Raw genomic sequence first — 15714 nt, forward strand, 5'->3', positions numbered from 1 at the left:
GCTTGCTGGCTGAACTAGTCGAATTCTTCACACATGCAGCCGCCACTGTGACCGTTCGCTATTGGTCTAAAATATTACATGATCGCTTGTGTTGCCTTGTGCCTTTTCCGGTTCATTGCTTTTGTTTCCATCTCATGAATGGTTTGGAGGCTGAGCTTGTTAGAGGATTTCTTCACCTTTTTGACCCATCAAATCGGCTTCCCTCAGATTCCCTCAGACTGTCACTCTTTCACCACAGCCATTGCCGCTGTTGTTCTTTTTCCCCACTATTTCTGGTTTCCCTAGGTTACCGTTACCTCTTTAATCTTCATGCTCCCCCACTTGGTGTAAAGTGTAAATAAAAATGAAACAATAAATAAACAAGACGAAGCCACAGCGAGTAGACACAAATTTGCATGCGGCAACATGTTGGATCGTGTTTCTATTTTGAGCAAGTTTTACTTTGTTGTAAGTATTCCTCCACCTTAACAGTCAGCCAAAAAGAGAGCAGAAAGTAAATCATTATATGAAATGACCTCTAGATGACCCTCAGCCAAAGGTAAGCAGTCAGTGGCAGGGTTTCTTCCTCAGGCAGCCCTGGAGGTAAAGCGGCAGCATCAGGAATTTGATCTCTCATCTCACCCTCATGTCTCACGTTTCTGATAGAGTACTTACAGTACCAGGCTTTGTATGGCTGAAGCCATGCTGCAGTGTTATGACTTCCATTCCTCACACTCACAACATGTCTCGTGTCGGCTGAGTCAGTCACACACACACACACACACACACACACACACACACACACACACACGGTCTCCCAGCTATATTAGCATGAGTGTCTTTGTGCAATTACACACCTCCTCGATCTGGCTGCACCTCGCTGTGTTGATACATGGATTCAGTGACAAAGGAAACACAGGGAGAGGGCAGATTAGCCCGGCTGAAGATGCAGCTTCCTGGAAAGGGGCTGCTAGAGTTGGGTTATAAAACAAACAGGGCAGATAAACAAGCAACATTTGGAGGAGATAGTGTTCCCTGCACACCAGAAATAAAAAACACCTTGTAGGTTTAATACCCCACAGCTAAACCTGTAATTTCGCTGTGCCGTCAGATAGCTGCTGAGCCGATAGAGACTCTTCCCCGCTTTGTTAGAGATCAGTGCACTGTTTCCTGTGCGTATTCTATGTAAATTACATGCGATAATCGCCACGCACGGCACAATGCTGGTTCCCGCGGTGCAAACGGAAACCGAGGGTAGATAAACGCAGGCTGGGCAGATTTGCATAGCCTTTGTGTTTTGGGCGCTGCTGAACGTGAGCCCTGAGGATTGGTAGGGATTTCCTCAAGGTTTTGTATTAGTAAATGCCTGCTTCCTCTCAGGGCTGGGACCATTATGTACAGCAGACAGAGGTGGGTGTAGACAGAGGGCACAAACGGAATAACAAAATTACCTGGGCTGGTGGGGATGGGGGTGGGGTGAGGGGCTTGGGGGGGTTGAAGAATTATTAACCTCCCTAACTTGCGTCTGCCTGTGCCTCTCCATATTTATAGAGCAGGGAATATATTGGTGTTAGCATGGGAATGTGTACAGTAACTTACACTGTGGTCCTGTGTCTTTTATCAAGTGAGTTAGACCTATAGCATACTGTTTATATTTGTATCATCTAACACATATTCTGGAGAGCCTATAGGTAAAGTCACACAGAACTATCAGTGAAGTGAAAAGACGAAGTGTGTGTTTATATCCCACAGCTTGTGACTTTTGATCTTTTTCTTCAGGGATATTGAAAGCTTCATGGTGTGTTACTACACTGAGACCTGAGATGAAGGTTTGTATGCTCAATGCAAACAGGCACACACACACACACCTGTGGTTCCCTCACACGTCTTTTGTAGGTCTTCATATGTTCGTGGACGGTGTTTCTGGCGTGTATAAGATAGCGGCAAGAAGATCATTGTCAGCCATGAAACAAAGACAAAGCTTCTGCCGAGGATCCCGGCATGTGTCTGCCGTCTGTAAAACCTTCAACTCCGTACACAACTCCGACGTATGGTTTAATACCCTTCCAAAATACCTCAAACCAAACAAAACAATGTCTGACAGAGTATCAACAGACAAAGCAACACCGACGGAGAGCCTTTGTGCTGGATCAGAAACGAAAGTCGGAAAAATCTGTTTGGATCCTGATAAAAGGCTTCATTGTGAACATCGCATTCACGAAGAAGTTATCAGTATTTGTGTTTTGCACAAGACACTCGCCTCAGTCTATTTTTATGTTGATCTCAGTCAGTTTGTGGACTCGATTCAAATATGTTGCTCAACTTCACACTGTAAAACGTGCAGGAACTGTGTCAATTCCACCTTCCATACATACTAAACAAAAAGGTTTCTATAGAGTACCAGGAAATGGTTCTTCAGGTTTGTGCCAGAGCAGAACCCTTTTTAGTGGCATGAAGAATCCTTTAAAAATGAATGAGGTCTAATGGGCTGGTCAGATCAGCAGTTTTACAAGAACTTTTTAAGGGTTTTTTCGCTCTGATTCTTTTTTTCTTTTTACTATATCAGAGGTTTCTTTGTGGAATTACAGTTATACAAACATTCTTAACAAAAAGGGTAGTAGTATACCATAGTAGAACCCTTTTTGGTGCTGCAAAGAACCTATTAGAATAGAATCCATTGCACCATGCTCAAATGGTTCTTCATAGAGCTGTTATGGTGCTGTAAAGAACCATGTAAGAGTGAATGAAATGCTCCAAATCAGCTGTATTGAAAGAACTTTTTAAAACTTTTTAAGACTAGCTGTGTTATTGTATTTTAACAAATCAGAGAGTTTTTTTAACCTGAAAAGCCCTCTGCTGTGCGTTGTACTACTTATTATATTGTTGAGCACTGATGAAGACTTTTACAGCCGATACACGCTGTCTTTTTAACATTAATGCTTTGTCAGTGGTTCTGCAATATTAGCTGAATTTTTTCATTCCTTTGTTTCTTTTTGATTCGGGCACATTGGAGGAGCTGGAAGGTTGCGACAGATGTTTTGCCCTTTAATACTTGCGTCATTACAAAGCCCACCATGTCGCAGTATAAAACTCTTTCCGCTGTAACTGATACGGCCAAGCACTCCGGCGCTCTTGTAAAAGTGTTATATTAGTGTCAGGAGTAGTGTATTTGTGTTTTTCCGATGGACAGCTGGGGGTCTTTCATCAAGGCAAGGTTATGTTGCGGTGGGAGGATGAGGTGACAGAGTTGTCTCTCCAGAATGATGGTGTCTGACAGCGGCGGGCTAACGGATGTAGGGGATCATCTGGGTCTGCCAGGCCTTTAGTTATGATGTGGTGGTGGATGAGGACTGCAGGTGTGTGTCGCCGGGCCCTTCATCCGTCACAAGCCCAGACAAAACGCCGAGGAGATGAAACGTTCCCTCCATCTTTGCGGATGAGGGATGTGGTTTTACAGAACAAGACTCGGCCGGCACCTCTCCACTCTGTTCAGGCACTGTACTGAAGCTGCTGGGCTTTTCTGAGTTTCTGTCTTGGGTTTTTTTGTCATTGTTTTGTTGTGTTTGTCTGTTTGTTTGTTTGTTTGTTTGTTTGTTTGTTTGTTTGTTTCTTTCTTTCTTTCTTTCTTTCTTTCTTTCTTCCTTTTGTTTTGGCTATGCATCAGAATTATGACATGCCTTTTACTGAAACGTCTATTTGAATAGTTCCTGTAGGCCTACAGTATATACTGTATTTCCTTGTATCCTTTTCTGTATATCAATTTATGTTTTAAGTTTTGTTTGTTTGTTTGTTTGTTTGTTTGTTTGTTTGTTTGTTTCTTTCTTTCTTTCTTTCGACACACTTTTTCATAAAATGTCTGTTTGAATATTTTTATTTTTTTTACATATTTTCGTGCAGATTTCTCTGTATATTAACTTATTTTGTTTTGATTATTTTGTGTTTGTTTTTCTTTCTTTCTTTCTTTCTTTCTTTCTTTCTTTTCATTTGGATGTGTATCATTATTACTAATTAAGCAGGGGACACACCTTTTCATAAAATGTCTATTAGAATTTGTAATCTCAGGTCTTTCTTTCTTTCTTTCTTTCTTTCTTTCTTTCTCTATTTCTTTCTTTCATTTGGATGTGTATCATCATTACTAGTTAAGCAGGGGACACACCTTTTCATAAAATGTCTATTAGAATTTGTAATCTCAGAGATTCAAACATAATGAGCACTATAAAATATTTCCTTTATATATTTCCATGCATACTTTTTCTGTATATCAGCTAATCTATCTCCATTTGCCTGAGCACCAGGGGACATTTCTATAGCCTCAATACTACAATAATAATCCATATATGAATGATTAATGACATATTTCCCATTATCCAGTGTGTATATGTATGATTTAGTCATTGACCTCTCAGGGGTTTTTCTGAATATGAGAACTACCATGTCCCTGTCATTTCCTATTTCAAATCAAAGAGGTCAACGTAGAAAATGACTCAAAACCAATTTGTGTTTCAAAAAGACCCTTGAGAAATAGCGGCTTGTGTTTTGTTTGATATGCACAAAGACACTTATCCCTTATCTATCTTTTCAGAGAGAAAGAGAAAGAGATGGAGGGTGAAGTGCTCCAGGAATCAGTGCTGCCTCCATGAGATATGATGCTGCTTGATTTTGATCATTGACATTTGCTTTTTCATGCATCCCGAAAAACAAGGCCTCCCTTCCATTAAGGAATTATTCAAATGACCTTCAACAGTGCATGTTTTCCTACAGTTTTGTTGTGGGAATATGAGAACACATACTGACATCTCAATTACTTATGCAAGGCTCAGAGTAGGCCCAGTGGATGCAATCACCGTGTGTGCAATCCTCAGTCACTCCGAATCACAGAGGCTCCCGGACAGACACACATAATTCAGACAAGTCAGACAGGATTTGCATACAAAGACTAAAAACAAAAAAAAAGAGAGCATAAATAAAAAATGCACCATCTTGAGCAGGAAGAGAAGGTAGAGAGTCGAGGGGAGGGGAGGGAGGGGAGAACGGTAAATTGTTTTAAAAAGGTCTTACATGTCATGTTGTATATATAAAAGGTTTAGACCGATATTTATAGAGCCGATATTGGCCTTTTATCAAAAATCTGATCTGGTCCGGTCAGTGTGGTTCACATCTGATATGATCTATATGATACAATTTGATTGGTTACATATTTATTGTAAGTTCAGTTCTACACTGGTTGTCTATAGGAAGCTTTTAATGTGTTATTATCTGTGTTACAAATATGTATCATTATTATTATTTGAATGTTGTAATAATAATAATAATAATAATAATAAAACATTGAATCCTTGTCAGTGTTTGGCATGAATAAATATATTTTGTGCCGATATTTAATAAAGATATTGAATATTGCCACAAAATTCAATCCAAAAATACAAACCCATAGCAATTGAACCCTGGTGTAAACAGCATCTTGTAATCACAGTGTCAGAATAATAATAATATTGTCCTGGGTTTCAATGAGTTTTTGTGCCCCATGGACTAAATGTTGCTTCAGAGGCTTTTTCTGCTCTGACAAGAATATAAATTAGGCGGGAAACTCTGCATTCTTGCAATTATTTTTTTGGCATGAAAATGGTCAAATTTAAAGACATTGAATATCAGAACTAAATATCAGTATCGACCTTCAGAAATCCATATCGGTCAAAGCGTACCATGTGAGGGCCCTCAGCCATCAGACACCACATGCTCACACTGGACCAGACACTGTTGTCCGTCTTTATCCCCTTAAAAACTCAGGCTTTTTCCAACCCCCCCCTCTGGAGGTGACACACTGTCTCAACGTCGGGTGATGGGTGGGGGGTAGTAGAGGGGTGGGTAAAGGGGTAGAGGGGGTTGGGGTGGTTGAGGGCAGGCCGAGGGGGGGGTGGGCGGTGGGGTGGGGGGGGTTGTACGGGAGGCTAACCCGGCATCACGTCATTAGCGTCGCGCGGCGGAGATGCAGGGGCACCCTGACACATGTCACGGACAGCCAGCCGAGAGCCCACGTATGAAGCTGACACGCCGCGCATAATTTATCCTGTGACACGATCTGCATGCCGAGTTGTTGATCTGTTGTGTTTGGTTTGGACATGGGCGCTCTGGCAGGGAAGACAGAATGGGGGGGGTGGTTATTATGCAGGTGGGTGTGGGTGGGGGGAGGGGGGGGGGGGCAGGAAGAGGAGGGCGAGGGCGAGGAGGTGGCAGGGTGTGTGTGTGTGTGTGTTTGGGGGGGGTTGGAAGGCGGCATCTTGGTGTAGCACACACTGAAGGGGCGACACATTTGTCATGTCCACTGAGAAGCAACATATACACAAACAAGCGCACACAAATACACTCTAATGCAGATACCAGGACTTACCAAGACACACACACACACACACTCACGCTTTTGACGATATGCATGTTGAATCACGGTGAAATCACAGTCATAATCTTCTTGTTTCTTCAGACATCTGTTCATGAGTGAAAATGACTAATAATCCTGAAGTGACCTTCCATCATTTCATTGGATATGATTGTTTTCCAGCCCCGGCTGCAGCATGGTGTTGCAGCACCGCTGACACCACTTCTCCTCAGCTTCGCCTCATTTTTGCTTCAGTGATTGAATAAAGTGTTTGTGGATGAATGAATTGTGTGTGTGTGTGTGTGTGTGTGTGTGTATATGTGTGTGTGTGTGTTAATGTTTCGCAAATCAGTACATGCCTTAAAGACATAATGGCAACATAGATTGTATAGAGCATAATATTATGAAATATGAGATATCAGCTAGGGTATGGTTAGGTTTTAGTGGTATTTGTGAATGTGTGTGTGTGTGTGTGTGTGTGTGTGTGTGTGTGTGTGTGTGTGTTCATGTTTTTTAAATCAGCTACCTACAGTAACATTATAGATTATAAGATACCAGATAGGTTAGGTATTAATGGTGTTTGTGAATGTGTGTGTGTGTGTGTGTCTCTGTCCTCCATTATGGCAGTGCTCATCAACCATCACCCCCCCCCCATCTCGTTTACATGAATTATGCATATGAGCCGTCTCGTTAGAGGAGCCCCTCCCTCATCATGCTCCTAATCCCTGCCGTTGCCGCGGTAACCAGATTAGACATAACCGTGAGGTACAGTATGGACCCTAAGGCCCTTTTTTCTGGACAGGCCTCATCCAGGGCAGCCATGGATGAAGATCCGGAGGTCTAAAAGGCCTGTAGCTCACCTGTCCGCTGATGTTACTGTACTGATGCTGGAGGTTGACGGGGAATATTAATTTCATTTCAGCTCAGTCTGTTGTCATGAGCCCAAAGGCCATCTAGGTAAAGACTGAAACAATGAAAGTGTGTACTAGGCTTAGATATTGGTGTTTTAGTAAAAAATGAATATTGGCCAGTTAGTGTCATCTACCTCTGATAGAGAGAAGGTTAAATAATTTTGTGTCCTGTCCTGTGCAAGCGTTGTCTTGTGTAAAATAATGTCCTGTCCTGTGTGTCTTGTACCACTGGGTGGCTACTGTGTCCTGTCCTGTCCTGTCCTGTCCTGTCCTGTCCCTATTGTCTTGTCTTGCCACATCTTTGTGCATTTAGCACAAGCAAACTTGGATTGAACTGGTAACATATAACCACATTTGACATTTTTTTCAAAATTGCATGCTGTCTGACAGAGAAATGCACCAATCGTCTGAATTACAATGCCTTTGGATCACCATTTCCTTCATTTAGCAGAATTGATTCACAGAAAAGAAACAAAAAACATTTAGCACCTATAAAACCAAGGACTACTTTTCTCCAAGTGTTACTTCAGTCTGAATCAATTGATTATTCTATGAATAAATTCTGCTTAATGATGTGATGAATGGTGATCAACAGGCATTGGAATTCAGACTGTCAATTGGTGCGTTGTTCTGTTCAGACTGCATGTAATTTTGAAAAATTAGCTGTAGGCAATCAAGGCCACAGACTGGGCTACACTTCCAACCTTGGAAGATTTTAACAAAGCTGCAATTCTTTTTCCAAACATGTACATATGGTGCCAGTCCAATAAAAGTTTGTTTGTCCTAATTTTATACAAATATACAAGATACAAGACAACAGCCACCTAATGGTACAGGACACACATTACACAGGACAGAAATGGACAGGACAGGGAAATCATTCCAGGGTGTGGGAGGATTTTACTCAACAGCTTCAGAGGTGTCAGTCTATAAAACCAGCAATGAAATCTACCCCACCTAAAAGCATTTCCTTAGTTTGGGTTTCAATGGAGAGTTTTAGTGTCCCATGATGGTCTAAATGCTGAAAAGCTTTTCCATACTGATAAGAGTAAAATCTGCTGGAAACGTATAATATATATTATAATACTTGCTATTTTTGGGGAATAAAAATGGTCATAGATTGAATTTCAACACAAAAAATAGGCTGAACAAGCAGCTTCAATTGAAAAATATTGACAATGTCTTTAAAAAACAAATATTGATTGAATGCTACTATGTAAGGGCCTTCAGCCATCACATCATTTTGTCCAACAACAAAAAGGCTGAGACAAACACCTGGTGATATGGACTTTGAATGAATGAACCATGAATGTCAGGGTTGCTATTTCTGATTTTATATATTGACCTTAAATTAATGTTAAGCTAATTCAGCTGCAAAAATTCAGAATGACTCGGTACAGCTACATTGCACTAGTGCAGGGATTCTTGAACATTTTCATGTCACAGACCCACAAACAGACAATTATTAGAGGCCATTTGATAAGAATTTGGTAAGATTTTTGTTTAACTGTCTACACTGTTGGGAGATCATAGTGGTGAGAGTGAAATATAGGATTACAATAGCCATTCTCTAATTGGGGAAATTTCAAGTGAATTAAATTACAGTGAAATCAAACTAATCCTTGTGTTGCTGGGGACCCCCTGGGACCACCTCAAGGACCCCTGGGTGGTCCCCAGACCCCACTTTGAGAACCACTGACCTAGTGTTCTTAGTTTTCAAAAAGCAAAAGAAAAATAGAGGGAAATGAAGCAGACTGGAGCTGCATGGCAGCTTGGATGTGACTGTGCCATTGTTGTTGAGTCTATTAATTTTACAGCACCAGTTGGAGTTATCCATCTGTTTAAAGGTTAACTGCCTCCACACTTGTGAAGCGTACGTTTCTCACTCAGAATTTGCTGTTCACAACATGCAGTGGCGTGTCTCTGACGCATTTGAAAAGTTTGTCTTCTCAGCTGATAAAAGGATAAATGGTGGGTTTTATCACAGTATGTCTGGTATAAATAACTGGGAAGAAAAATATAAACTGGAATTGAAGTTAAAAAGAAAAAGTGTGGGGGGGCTAACATGAGAACGTAGCAAAAACAAAGACACATTTCAAAATGTTCACCATTATTATGCTTTGTTTCATTTTTTAATAATAGGAAACATTAAAAGGATTTACTCGTATAAGGCCAGAGGGAACAAATGAGTATATTACAGTATATAATCCATCTCATGTTGCTCTACAGATGAATGAGAGAGCTTTGACGGATGTGGAGAGTACAGATGGGGAGACAATCCAGTTGATGGCCGTGCTGATTGGGGCTTCATCAGCATAGAGGTAGGAAGGTAGGAAGCTGCAGTTTCTAGGGTTTGATTTAATGGACAGCCTGTCGCTTCCTTGTCACTTCAACAAGATAATTTCACTTCCCATCGTGTGTGTGTGTGTGTGTGTGTGTGTACATACGTGTGTACATATGTGTGTGAAGTGAAGGTAAAGGAATATCTCCTATTTCCAATTGTTCTAGGGTTGGTTTGGAAATATACAGAGGCCACCTTCACCTTCTTTGGATGTTTTCACACCTTGCTGGTTTAGAGCAGTTGTTTCCAACCCTGAAATGGATTTCTGGTTAGTTTGGTTTGTTTGGCCATATGACAACACAACAATTGCGCCAAGACCTTGAGATCCTTCTGTGTTGTCTCACTAGGTTTCCAAACCAACCCTGGAGCTTTTGTTTGGACTGAGAATCATGTGATCCAAACGTGATCCCACCCAACTACAGACAGCAATGTGCATTATGGCTTAAACACTGACCAATGGAAGAAATGACTGCTCCCATGTGGCTTTTGCTGACAAGTTCTGGTTCGCTTGAAATTTTGCCATGTGAAACAGGTCAATGCGTAAATACAACAAAGTCACAACCCGTCCCCAGATTCGGACCAAGATGAATGGAAACCTTCCTCTCAACTTGGTCGGTGTGCGATTGCTGTGTTGTGATACGGTCAAACCAAACAGGTTGAAACCACCGCAGGATTGGAAGTAACTGCTCTAACCCAACTAGGTGTGAAAACCTTAAAGTAGCTGGTTGTTGAAGAGCAGCAACGCGTCCTTCTCATGCAGCCACCTGACTGTACGCAAACATACAGTAGAAGAAGAGTCGAAAGAGGCTGGTTGCCATGGTGACTTTTTGCCCCAGAGTCTGCGAGTTCTGCTTCCTGTTCCTGAACCGTGGATGGAAGTGACACCATGTGACTGCGCTCCCAGCACATTTTCTCCATGGCTAGCCCCACCCAGCACCCAGCACCCGGCATCCAGCACCCAACAACCCTACCACCCCCCCCACCCCCCCACCCCCACCCTCCAACCACCCTTCTCCTTTGTTAAGCCAGGCTCGGAGTGCCATAGACACAGATGAAGGCGTGGAGAAAACACATGCCAAAAAGGCCCCCCTGCCACTCTCACTCTCGCACAGCGACAATGATAGGCTGTCATCACACAGCGATCAGCACTGTCACCCACAACATTGGCGTGCACACACACACACACACACACACACACATACAAACGCATGCATGCACACAGACACACACACACACAACACGAACACACATATACACAGGCATACACACACACACACACACACACACACACAGGACCCACGGCTGTGAAAATCCGCACCAGCCTCGACAACACTGACAACCAAGTCACTGCTGTCACTTCAGTTATTTTTACACTGGGGCCTGACAACACATCAAAAATCCCTCTCGCTATGGGAACAACATGAGACCACCGCATCAAGCCCATTAGACTCCACGTGTCACATCAAATATCTAATTATCTGCTATTCAATATTCCCAATTAAGTTAGAGATGTTCACTACGCACATTCACACAATAATTTACCACAGCATTGTGTATGCAAACTGAGATGATAAGGCTGGTCTATAGCTGTGAAAAAAACACACACACTGCTGCATCGCTGTCCTGGTGACAGTGAGAAGGCTGAGGTGGATCCTGGAGAGAGTGATCGCTCGCTGTGGTTCAATCCTGTTTTCTGCAGATAAAATCTGACCAGAAACACACAGAGAGAAAGAGAGAGAGAGAGGGAGAGAGAGAAAGAGAGGCATTTCCCTCAGTCTGTTCTACTACTGTGTGTCCAGGCTGGCGGTGGAAGGGTTAACTTTTTTGGCCCTGGCTGCTGTCAGCAAGCAGAAGGCAGCTTTGTGATGAGTCTGATTGGCGGCCGACGGTGGTGAGATCAGTGGCAGGGCTGTGCGATGGATGCCATCTTGGCCGGCTTGTGATGTGCAGTTTGTCGCCCGAGCTTCACGAGGAAGGAAAGCCTTGAAAATACTGCTGGCTGTCACTCAAAGAGAGATGTGGTGTAGCTCCAAAAAACCCTTCACCAAATACCTTTTGTTGCTATCTCTTCTTTTCACAGCCGCGAGGATGTGATACACAGTGATGTAGTGGTAAATAAAAAGGTGGGTAAACTCTCCAGGTGGTGATCTTCATAAGGCAAACAACTATCAATATAAACATAGACTTTTTCCTTAAAAGGCCCTATCCTCATATACCTTACATCAGTTTGATACTACTTACTACGATGCATACTATGTCATAATGATTCAAGTTAGCCTAAAAAGGTAGATTTAGGTCCTAGTAATACATTTTTCTCTCTCTTTTTCTGTTCTGCTACACTCCCTAATTAAAAATCATCATTTTACACAAGAAAAGAACATAAAAGAGAAAATGTTAAATAAATTATAAATTTTGAAAACGATAAATGGCCTGATATCAGTATTTTATCTTGAATTTAGATTGTTTAACATTAGCGATTAAAGGTGTTTTCTCATCTTAAAACAGAAGTAGAGGATGCAAATATCAGCGCAAACCACCAGCTAACTGGCTCCCCACACCTCAGGGAAACCCTCTCAACCACCCTGAACCCCCACCTACCTCATTTCCCCCCATTAGCCTCTTGTTTGCCATGACAGAGTGGGATTAAACACAGTGTAAAATGTTACAGTCGTGAGCAGCTCCCCTTTTTTTTTAAATTTTGTGACAAAACAGGCAAATTAAGCCTTTGCCCCATGCAGCTTTGCCCCCCCATCCCACCCACCCCCACTCCCCCTCCATCCATCCTCTCCCCCTTATGTGTCGTAGCCTGAAGCGAGGATCGTTGCCTCGTCACAGGCAGTCGGAGGAGGACGGCGGGGTCAACTTCGCCTGCAGGCACGGGGCCCCTCGGAGCCCCGGCAGCCGCTCATTTCAGCCCTCAGCCCAGATCTACAAGAACACGGAGGCTCCGGCTGCGACCACTGACCAGGAAGTAACACAATAACACCAACAAAACCAAAACAGACAAATGAAGACAGCAGCAACGCCTGGCAAAACGAAAGAGGTTATTTTGCCGTTAACCCAAGATGGTGAAAATATGCGGAGTGAACTAAAATTTTTGGTAACACTGCAAGAGATGCCTATTTAAGCAGTAACATACGAGAGGGAGAGTTACATCCCATACGTGACACATCACATACGTTATTGCTCGTATCAAATATTAAACAAACAAACAAGCTTTGGGTTTTAATTTAATAATAAACTTCAATAAACGTGCTTGCTTGCTTCATTCTATTGAATGGAGTGATTACAGAAAATGTAAACAAGGTGAAGTGATACTGCTGGAGTTATAAGGTACAAGTTCGGCTTGTGACATCGAAAACAAATTTTATAAAGGTATTATAAGGCATCATAAGCGCATTATAAGCACAGTGTCTGATAATTATTATAATCACAGCATGATATAAATAATAATAATAAACATGTGCAAGTATTGTAGAGGGTTGTATACTTTATGGGACAACTGTATAGTCAATGACATGACATTGTAAAACAACTATCTAATTCTAATGCTGATGATTATATTGTAGGAAAAGGTATTCTATGCCCTGTGATGTTGGTGGTAAATAAAAAGTTGGGTAATCTATGACCTAAAGTCAGTGATCATCATACAGTAATATGAATTAATATGAACAAATATCAATTATATTTTCAGAAAAGGATTAATCTATGCTTTTTTTCCCTCTGAGAAGACCCTATCCTCATCTAACTTCCATCAGTTTGATGCTACTTACTATGATGTTTACTAGGACTTTACAGGTGGTAAACTATATTCTACAAATAAAAAGGTGGGCTACATCCCCGTCTACATCTTATAATCTGCTTGTAACACATCACAATCCACTTCAAGTAAAGTGTTACCAATTTTTATTTTTTTTTGCTGGCTTTAGAAACTTGGCGAAGGGCATATCTATATGACTTTGGTCCTTAATGAGGCCTGCTCTTGCTGTTTAAAAACCGAGACAAGGTCCTCATCAGACGCTTTCTCCCTGGGGATTGTCACCCTTTGCGGAGTACGTTTCCACGTAAGAGAGATTTCCCTGACACAAAGGCATCTCTCGTCTATCTGCAAAGCTTCTTGAAGTGTTTATCCACCAGAACTGACAGAGAGCTGGCTTTAATTAGCACCGTCTCCCTTTTTACCCCCCCTCCCCCCCCACCCTCCCCTCCATCCCCCCATCCCCCGCCGTCAGATTGCGTAACTTCGAACTGTACCGTACATTAGGTTTTATTCACTGATGTTTTTGAAGGACCAGTTCGTAGAGAGAGGGACTGACAGAAAGAGAGAGAGAGAGAGAGAGAGAGAGAGAGAGAGAGAGAGAGAGAGAGAGAGCTGATCTCCTCATTTACGCCACATAATTAAAACCAAATGACAATTCCACTCTGCGATTTAATTAACCACTTTAGATAAAGCAAACACACACATACAGTAGGGTACACAGACACGTACACACATCACATGCGCGTTCACAAGCACGTGCACACACACACACACACACACACACACACACACACACAAACCACACACACATGCCACGCACGCACACATACAGAAGCCCTACCAGTCACACAGAAGCAGGTCAAACCCCCCCAACCCCCCCCCCCCCCAAGTCTTATTAAACCCCATAATATTTCAATCTGGGGCTTTACTGACTTTAATAATGTTGGAAAGGGAAGGCAGCCCCTCCCTCGGCGCTTTTCTTTATGTCAGTCAACTTGACACCCTGTAAATACTCTTTCAAGCTCCTGTTTCAGCTATTCCCCCCTCCGTCCAATCATCTGCGAGTTTTCTCAGTGTTAATGATGAAGGGTTTAATTCATCATAACAGTATTCGCACAACCTCTAATTAGCGGCAACACTCGTACAACAATGCCAGCGTTATCTCCTCATGCAAATGAGCTCTCAGTCTGTTGCGTTTGCTAATTTTATGAAACGGCGGGGCGATAACTACGCAGCCTGTGCTAATCTTCCCCGCGTTTAACCCCGGTTTACTTTATAATCCACCATCCATAACAAACAAACAACAAACAATAATCCTATTATCGGCTTGATGATTCTTCGTCTTCTTTTGATTTTTTTTTTTTATATTTTATTTTACACAAATTTAATCTCAATTACGGGCTGAGGAAACCATTGACAGACATGCACTTTCTGTATGACTTCAGATTTGTGTAGACTTTTCCCCCCAAAGCTTATTTAGCTCATCAGAACAAGTCTCCAGATAGAGGCTTGGTGATAACATCCATATAATATCATGTCATTGAAAATGAATGGTTAATTATTTGCATGTTACAACACTTTGCCTGTACACCACTGTGGAGACTGGAGCATAATGGATAGAATTCAATTAGCACCAAATCGAGGTGTATTGTGGTGTGTAGTGTACACATTGCATTACTATTTTTGGCAGATGATTTATTGAAATTATATTTATCATGTTCAGAAATATGCAATTAGTCATTTTTCTCATCAACTATTTTCTTTGAGTATTTACACAAACTATAAGGTTTATTTGAGTTCAAGCACTGGCATTAATTTATGAATGAATAAACAGAATTACAACAATTGTTTTTTGATCAAAGCCAAGACCAAATGAATTACAGGGCCAATGCCTGTATAATGGTTTGTTTAGTATGAGTGTGAGAGGCCAGGGCAGTGTGTGCGTGTGCGTGCGTGCGTGTGTGTGTGGGTGTGTGCGTATGTGTGTGAGTGTGTGGAGTCTGGCTTGTTATGGCCCTGGGTTCACTAACCTTGTCCATATTGACAGCTCCTGCTATTAGGGGCCACGACAGTGAGGGATCCCTGTGGTTAGATTAGTGAGAGATGAATGCTCCATGCTTCAGTGTGTGTATGTGTGTGTGTGTGTGTGTGTGTGTGTGTGAATGGAAGCATGTATCTTCAGCTCTTTTTCTGTTGTTTATGACCCACTCCTACCTATTTACGCAGCTGTGTTGTTGCTGCATTATGTGTGGGAGTAAAATGTCAGGTATATATGACTTGTTCCCATAGCTTGTAACGCAGCAATCAAGATCAAAACGATAATCTACCAATTTAAACTGTATATCAATGA

The sequence above is a fragment of the Centroberyx gerrardi genome, chromosome 12, assembly GCF_048128805.1.
Source record: "Centroberyx gerrardi isolate f3 chromosome 12, fCenGer3.hap1.cur.20231027, whole genome shotgun sequence".
Lineage (NCBI taxonomy): Eukaryota > Metazoa > Chordata > Actinopteri > Beryciformes > Berycidae > Centroberyx > Centroberyx gerrardi.